Consider the following 9389-nt stretch of genomic DNA (forward strand, 5'->3'; position numbering starts at 1 on the left):
TACCATGTCATCAAGTCGCAGTGAGATTGCATTTCTGGATGTCATGGTCTATAGGGGTCAGGATGGTGGACTCAGCAGTGGCCTCTATCGCAAGGCCACTGCTGGGAACACCATCTTACATGCCTCCAGTTTCCATCCACCTAGTCTCATTAGGTCTATACCATACAGCCAGTACCTAAGGGTGCGCAGAAATTGCACTGACGAGGCGACCTTTAAAACCGAAGTAAATAATTTGCGTGCAAGACTCCTAGAGAGAGGTTATTCACACACCTCCCTCAAAAAGGCCTTTAGGCAGGCCACCACACATACCAGACAGGCTTTGATTTACTCGCAAAAGAACAAAAAACAGGATAACCATCTGCGCATTGTTACCAAATACTGCAATCAACATGCTGAAGTTAAAAGAATTGTGTCCAAGTTCTGGCACATTCTTACCATGGACCTAAATTTGAATAGACTCCTCCCCGAGAGTCCGCTCTTTACTTTCAGGAGGGCTACTTCCTTATCCTCCAGATTGGTGAGGAGCGAATTCAAAGCTGAAAATTTTGCCCAGCACTGTAAATATAGGGGCACATTTATGTGTGGGGCCTGTGGGTACTGTAAGTGTATGTATACTACCAAAAATCCCACCTTACCCGTTGGCAGTACCTTCAGGCCAAAACACTTTGCCAATTGCAAGACTAAGGGAGTGGTGTATATGCTATGGTGTGATTGCGGATGCTTCTATGTCGGGAAAACCAAGTTGGAATTCTGGCATATGGCATACCGCCACATCAGAAGCATGCAGACCTGTGACCCCGATCTACCACTGGGGAGACACTGCCCTGGTACATCAGGGACTGTTTCCAAGAATCAAATTTTTGATTTTGGATCGAGTCCACCCCAGTTCGAGGGGGGGGAGATTGGAATAAGGATCTCCTCCAGCTTGAACTGAGGTGGATCTACAACTTGCGGGCGACTAGGCCCCCCGGACTCAATGACACTACATGTTTCAAACCGTTCCTGGAGGGTTTTGACTCCGGGGGTATGGAGAGGTAGTGTTACCTCTCAGTACCTTCCGGTGAGCACCCCAGGTTACACTGTCAATTGTAAGAGGCTCATACCTAATTCTGGTTCCCATATCTATCCCTGTGGTTCAGTGGTAGAATTTTCGCCTGCCATGCGGGAGGCCTGGGTTCATTTTCCGGCCAATGCACCTTTACCTGCCTTTGTTTATTTATTTTTTGAATTTTTGTTCCTGCTGGTACATTAGATATAATGCAGGGCATTTGTTTTTAATTCATATGCCATTCTGACTGAATGGTGTTTAATGCAAGAATCATGCATATATATATTACACTGTTACTGTTTTCTCATCGCGGACTGTCATCAAATTTTTTCCTTTTTTTCTTTTTTTTCTTTTTTCCCTTTTCATTATGAATGGCATGGAGTCCCTGAGTCTGTTGGTTGCTGTTTTTGTAGTGCGCGGACCCGGCACGGCAAGGATGTCCCCTTTGTGGGACATACTGAGGGGATCATCCTCGGATGCTCCTCCATCCCTGATCTGGTTCAGCATGGCTGTTTCCAGCTCAGGCTTGCCGTGCCGGTGGGGGTGGACGGCGGCGTGCAGCTCCGAGGCGTGGCCGTGATGTCCGCCGCTATCCTGCGTTCCAGCTTGGCTGGCGCACATGCGCGGTACGGACTCGGGGTCGGTGTTTGCGGGGAGGCGTGACGCGGTCCACGCTCAGGGGGCCCATCGACAGAACTTGACGTAGGGTGTATCCCTTCAGGCTGACAATGAGTCAGCTGTTGGGAGGTGGGAGGAATTAACATAGGGGAATTAACAAATTGACGTAGGGTGTTTCCCTTCAGGCTGACAATGAGTCAGCTGTTGGGAGGTGGGAGGAATTAACATAGGGGACGGATCTTGGCTTCAGCTGTTCGGCATTGTAATCAGCCGACAGCGTGAGGTGTGTGTTATAAATACCGAGTTCATTCACTCTGATCTTGTGATCGGAGGAGGATGCCTCGTTGATACTATGCTGTTGGACTGATTATACAGGTAACCTCAGCAACCTGGATTGCTGTTATCTCCACTTCTTTGTATACCTTAAGTGGTGTCTGGCTTTTACCATTTAAATATGTTTACCCATATTAGAACCTTGTTTCCCTTTTTTAATTAGATCCCTCTATCTCCTTTACTATCTGCAGCTTTATGGTTGTCAGCCCGGACCCCGAGTCCTCCTCCTTCCCCCTACATCACAACCTGTAGGTCTCCCCCGTTTGGATCTAGCTTACAGGTATGTTTCCTGTGGCTAGTCCCCACATCTATGTGCTCATGTTTTTTACACACCCTGGGATTTGATATATTTTCAATCCCAGGAGATATGATTGTCTATATTGATTATCAAAATCATCATCATTTATGGGGTCTTGTCCTTGTTTTCAGGTCCGGTTAATTTTTGGACCCCAGCCCGCGCACAAACGCTGCGCCAAATCTTAGGCGCGGCGGTTTTCAGCACCCATTGGGATTGCATTATATGCACCAGTCATTACAATTTTACTCTACATGGTCCGCGATCTGGCTCTCTTTGTATGCACATGGCCTGGGAGACCGTTGTGAAGCTGATTTTATGCCTTGGATACTTCTATAGCACATGTATTTTGGAAGTGAGTATGACTCTCACACATACCTTCACTGGATGTGGGGGGAATGTTATTTGTTTTTTGTGTGATGTTAATGTTTCTTTTTAATTTTGTAATTTCTTAGATGGTAACTCTCACTTAATGAACCCTGATGAAGGATTCCCCGAAACGCGTCGGTTCAGCGAGACTTATTACATTTCCACTTTTGGTTTTCCTCTCAATGTGATGCAGTTGTGTCCAAATTACATGTCCTTGCTTTTTGATGTATCCCATTGTGTATATTGTTTGTGTTTGATTTGTATTTTTGTATATATTTTTTGTTGTGCCTTTGAATTTTGTAATAAAATTATATATTTTTTACTTACATTGCATCATTGATGGTAGTGCCTCAAAAGTCCCACTCTAGGGGAATGTTTTGGTCTTTACATAGGAGCCCCATCATTCCAGATGCAAATTGCTCCCAATATCATTAATCCCCCTTCCCGGCCCACATTTTTTCATAATTTAAAAGGCTACTACCTGTGTAAAAAATATTGTGTATGTCGTCATAATACACTTGGGAGAAAGAAAACAACATCTTTCACATCCAATGTCACTCACCGCTCTTACCCTATTAAGCCATTTATTACATGTGCTAGAACTAATATTGTATATTTGATAACTTGCCCATGTGGTAAATATTATGTGGTTAGGACCACACAAAGTTTTCTACTAGAGTCAATGAGCGTATTTCTAACATAAGTAGGAAAAAAGAAACACAGTGTTGCTCTTTTTCATCAAATGGATGCAACTGGTACTCAATTTTTGGTGATAGATCATTTTATCCCCCCTTGGCGTGGGGGTTCAATCAACCGGGGGGGAAACCCAACTCGAAACCTTTTGGATATACGAGTTAAAATCATATTTTCCATATGGTATGAATGTGGAGTGGGACATCAATGCCTTTATTAATGAGGCTTGATGTTCCCACTTCACATCCTTTTTTTAGATTCTGGTGTCCGATGTAGATTTCGCCTCTCCATAGGTATTCATGATGGCATCATTTATGACCATAATTAAGATAGTTTTGTTCAATATCCACCTAGTTGGCGCAGGGTCTGTCCCTGTTACACCCGGTGGATATCTACCATTATTCATATAAGGTTACCCTTATTACCTCTCTTGGAGTTATTTTTGTTTTTATTTTATTTTTAAATTTAACTTAAAGGGGTTATAAACCCTATTTTTTTTTTTAATAACAAACATGGTATATTTACCTTCACTGTGCAGTTCATTTTGCACAGAGTGGCCCCAATCTACCTCTTCTAAGGTCCCCCAGCGGCGCTGGTAGCTCCTCCCCACAGCGGGTGGCCGCGTTGGAGAAGCGCTCTCCTTGGTGGACACCTGTACAGGTGCGCTCCTGAGTCCTGCTTTTACGTGTATTCACACACAAAGCAGGACTTGGCCCCGCCCCCTGGTGCCTGCGTCATTGGATTGATTGACAGCAGTGTGAGCCAATGGCTGCGCTGCTATAAATCTATCCAATCAGGACACGAGACACCAGCTAGAATTGGTGTGCTCGTTCCCAGCTGGAGGTAGACAGCATTCAGGTAAGTAAAACGGGGGGGGGGGCTGCAGCACTACAGAAGGCTTTTCACCTTAATTGCATAGAATGCATTAAGGTGAAAAACCATAAGGGTTTACAACCCTATATGCTTATCCATTATTTACGACTATATCGTCTGTTTTTAAATTTTTGGTACTTTTTAGTCAATTCTGCTGATTTAACCCCTGTTACACCTCTGATTTTGGGTCATGAGTATTCCTGGAGAATTGGGTAGCTTTCCTAAAGGTACTGTATACTCCTTTTTGGTGTATGCAATATGTCAGGCACCAAACAAAAAGGTCATTTGCACTTTGGCTATAGTGAATCTTCATATCCAGACCCAAACTGTGCCATATGGAAGATTGAGCTTTGATTACTCTTTTACAAAAAATTTGCGCTCAGCAGCCCTAAAGACACTAGCAGGCATGGCAGTTGAAGGCAGGGTTATATGGAGGCTGGCCAAACTTCCTAAATGCAGCAGTATAACCCAGTTTTACCGCCCAGGGCATGATGGGGCAGTGACTTCACAAGGGGCGTGGCCTCCAAATTATGTCATTGGGTGGTCCGCCCCATATAAATCATTGCACATGGCGGACCCAGCATTACAACGGGAGATCATGTTGCGTCAACATCGGAAGAAGAACAGAGGAAGCAGACCCAGCAACAGAGCGAGAAGACCCGGCAAAAGAGCTAGAAGACAGCGGAGAGAGAAGACAGTGCAGAGAGTAGGAGAACCAGAGAGGAGAGAAGGACCGGCAGAGGGAGAAGACGGCAAAAGAGCAAGAAGACGGCAAAAGAGCAAGAAGACGGCAAAAGAGCAAGTAGACGGCAAAAGAGCAAGTAGACGGCAAAAGAGCAAGTAGACGGCAAAAGAGCAAGTAGACGGCAAAAGAGCAAGTAGACGGCAAAAGAGCAAGTAGACGGCAAAAGAGCAAGAAGACGGCAAAAGAGCAAGAAGACGGTGCAGAAAGGAGAAGAACCAGAGAGGGGAGGAGGACCAGAAGAGGGAGAAGAGCCGGAGCTGCCTTAATAAAATACTTTAAAAACCTGTGTAGTATGTTTGTTTATTTTGGGCACTTTTTTTTTTTAGGTGAATGGGTAGGGGTACAATGTACCCCATACTCATTCACCTAGGGTGGGGTGCCGGGATCTGGGGGCCCCCTTGTTAAAAGGGGGCTTCCAGATGCCGATGAGCCCCCGCCCGCAGACCGCGACAACCAATGGCAAGAGTTGTCGGGAAGAGGCCCTTGTCCTCATCAACATGGGGACAAGGTGCTTTGGGGTGGGGGGCGCAGGGCCCCCCTGCCCCGAAGCGCCCACCCCCCCATGTTGAGAGCATGTGGCCTGGTATGTTATGGGGGGCGCTCAGGTCAGGAAAGAAGGGTCCTGACGAGGCTTAACACTGTGTATTCAGCGTTAAGCCTCGTTAAATCGCGTTTAACGCCTTTTTACCGGCGTCTGATGTTTTTACAGCTCTAGCGCTGGAGCCTCAGAACGCGATGGTCCTGGGTTTTTTTTTGGAGCTTAAAAACACCTATGCCACTTACCGCTCCTAAACGCCTTGGTGGGCATGAGGCCATAGGCTAACATGGAGAGGCGTTTTTAAGCTGTGAAAAACGCTCCTAAAAGCGGCTGCAAAAAATGTCTGTGGGCATGAGGCCTAAAGATTGCATAAATCCCCAAAACAACATATATTTTCTGAAAGAAGACACACTAGAGAATAAAATGGTGGTAGTTCCAATTTTTTATGTCACACAATATTACCACAAAGGTATGAAAACACAATTTAAGTAAACAAAATACACTATGGGCAAAAAATGCAATAAATTACCCAATTTTTAGGTAAGATATAAAAGACGAGGTTTCACAGAGTAAATACCGGTAGATACTCAACATGTCAAATCTTAAAGTGGTTGTTAAGCCACTATGTTATGTTTATACCATCCCATCTGTTAGGCAACAACATGTGTCCTGGTATCTGTGCTTTATAAAACAAAATGCAGATTTTTCCTGATTTTGCAGCGCCTCCCCGTGCTCACATGACTCCTTGACTCTCTCCTCTCGCTGTCTGACAGCTCCAGTGGGTGTGGCCAAGAACTCCCACTGACGTCAGCCAGGGAGGAGAGGAGGAGAGAGCTGAGGAGTCACGTGGGTGCCGGGAGGCGCTGTAAAATCAGGTAGAAATCTGCATTTTTAATAAAGCACAAACACTCTAACAGAGGGGATGGTATACACATAACATAGTTTTGTAGCAGCAGGGAGGGGAGCAGAGCGGTGCTGGTATATGCTGACAGGCAGGGAGGGGCAGGGGGAGAGGAGCACAGAGGAGGACAGGAGAGCTGCGCATGACGGAGGCGCATAAACTGACCACGGTGTCAGGGCTCAGCAGCAGTTTACAGGGGGAAGGGCAGAACCAGGCAGGATCAGCCAGGTATTTCAGGTGATACAGGAGGTAATATTACACAACACAAGCATTGTGCTGTATAACATGCTTTAAGGGAACAGGATCAATTTTATTTTTTTAGGGTAACAAACACTTTAATCCATAAAGGAAAATCGCACACCGAGAACTGAGTAAGCTGCCAACACTTCACTAGACACAAAGTGTATACAAAATAAAAACAAATAGTGTAGCGCTCAAAGATAGGTGAATGTGGACATTAATTCTGTAGTGAAAAATATAACATATCAGATATAACATATTAGTCCATCTTGAATAGACCTTGGTGAATCAAATGAAGTGGTAAACCTTAGTAGATACTTGATCGTGAAGTGCACACAAGAAAAAAGTAAGGTTGGCACGCTTACCAGATGGGATGGACACACGGACTGTATAGCACGTGGGTCAAGCAGGCTTGTTGAGGAAAACCTCAAAGAAAATCATCCATACGAGCAGTGATTAGAGGATAAACTTCAATAAGAAACAGGTGATCCCTTCTCAAGCGATAAACTCTGTGGTGAATATATATTGTACATATGTATATCTCAAATGTGAACCTACCCCATGACATCAGACATGTAAGATAAATCAACTCTGCATAGTGTAACACTGTATGGTCTTTTTATTTAAAAAAGAGGGGTTCACACTTACAAGAAATCGAATAAAACCATTGCCACAAACGTAAACCGACGCGTTTCGTTCCACCGGATATCATCTGGGGTGCGAGGATCGTGGGCAATCGCTGTGGTATATGTAGGAGGACTCCCCAATGAGGAATTTCCATCCAAACTAGTGATAGGGGACACCTGGTCCTACTTCCTTGATGTCCCAAAATGGCGCCGGCGTGCATTCCGCGCCTTGCTTTCAACCCGCACTTTAAGTAGATAGGAGTATCATGATGCGCTCCACACTCAAGAGACAGAAAAGGTGTAGAGGCGTTTCAAGCCTCATTCAAATGTTCCGCTCTCATTGGACGACATGCCGGAGTATGGGTTTACATGGTGCGCTTGAATATACCACACCTTTGTGTTATCTCTCACTAATTAAAGGGGACGTGATACACCCACTAGCAATTCAAAATGGTATTAATATTACAGGCAATATAAAAGACAGACAATATAAAAAAAAAAAAAGGAAGACACATCTGACACAATGATGTACCAGAACGTGTCAGTAAGGAAATGCATGTTGAACATATTCTATCTGTGCGTCGCAAAGAGACCATAACAGCAATGTCTCTGTGAGTACACTGCACTGCAGAAAAGTCAGTGATTAGGCTGTGAGCACATTACTCATGCAGAGAAAGCTGTTATAGGAACTTTAGGAGACAAACTTCATCAGCGAGACTCCACATGGAACTCTGTAAACAGAGTCACAGCAGAAAATGTAAAAAAAAAAAAAAAAAAAAGTGCCAAACCAACAGAGATAAAACAAGTGCACTGCCCTATATAAATAAAGAATGAGGATTGTGCCAGAAACAAGCCCAGTAACCAGTCTGTAAAAAGATGAGGAGAGTGTAGGAAAGGAAAAAAATCACTTTCACTGAATGCCCTGCTAATTACAGCCTGCTTCTGACAATAGTATCTCAGACAGTCTCAGATACAAGCAAGGGAAGAATCCCCAATTAGTGTGCTACATCCACTCACAAAAGTGGCTCTTTAGAGACACAGCACAACCCATGTCACCACTTACAAGCGACCTGTATTCTTTTCTCTTGTATATCAATGGGTGCTCTAAACCAGAGGTCCACTCACTCTCCACACACACTTTGCAATCCAGTGAAGTGGCCACACACCAAACATGTCTTTCTCCAACAATGTTTAATCAACTGCCAATACACTCTAAAAACTCCCACTGGAAGCCACACCCCTAACATGTTTCACCCAACCCAGGGCTTAATCGTAGGGATAAGATTAAGCCATGTGTCCAGTGAAACATGTTAGGCCATAATTGCATTGATTGATTTCAGGTGGAAGGGATGAATGAGAAAATTCTTAAATTGTATGGCTAGATTAAGTGTAATTGGGCAGGTGGGAAGCCCCTTAGAGGTGGGAAGGAAACCTCTAAGGAGCTGACCTTCATTTTCTATGCACCTAGTGTCTATTTCTCCTGTACACAGCTGTATAACCCTTGATTGCCTATTAAGAATAAAACTGTGCAACTGCAAGCCAATGGCATAATGTGCTAGTATGCATCGCTCATTATGAAATACTTACCTTAGAGCAAAGCCCTCCAGTGGTGCACTGTCACCGCTGACAGGGCTTCCATCTACTCTTCACCCAGTCTTCCTTCTGGGTTCGCTGGCTCCAGTCCTGTGAAAGTCTAAACCATGATGATGTAACTCCCGTGCATATACACGGGAGTCACAGTTTATGGCTCAGAGCTCTGAAGGGACGCTCCTTCAGAGCACTTGAGCCGGTGATGTCACCGGCTGCATGCAGTGTGAATATCTGTTGAACACCACAAGTTTAGGAGAGATTCAATGTACTTACAGGTAAGCCTTATTATAGGCTTACCTGTAGGTACAAGTTCAAAAGTGGAGTTTACTCCCACTTAAATGGACAAGAGAATATGGTTTGCTTTAGTGAACCTATTCCTTTATAAAGAAGCAAAAGTCACAACAAGTACTTCTAGTGCTTTCCTTTATTTCTTATATAGAAACATGTTGATCATGAAGCAAACATCACCACTCTCCTGCTTCCCTTGGTGTCCTGAACTATAAAGGTATACTTCAGGACA

At 44.5% G+C, this 9389-nt stretch overlaps 1 long non-coding RNA gene across 1 annotated transcript; it reads left to right on the forward strand.

The window, feature by feature from the left end:
• The first annotated feature begins 1413 nt into the window (after window positions 1-1413).
• Window positions 1414-2653, forward strand: LOC141141493 (uncharacterized). Its single transcript, XR_012244102.1, has 3 exons — window positions 1414-2041; window positions 2191-2279; window positions 2429-2653. It is a non-coding gene; the product is annotated as an uncharacterized lncRNA (long non-coding RNA).
• The last annotated feature ends 6736 nt before the right edge of the window (window positions 2654-9389 follow it).

Source organism: Aquarana catesbeiana, linkage group LG04 (assembly GCF_042186555.1).
Source record: "Aquarana catesbeiana isolate 2022-GZ linkage group LG04, ASM4218655v1, whole genome shotgun sequence".
NCBI classification, from domain to species: domain Eukaryota; kingdom Metazoa; phylum Chordata; class Amphibia; order Anura; family Ranidae; genus Aquarana; species Aquarana catesbeiana.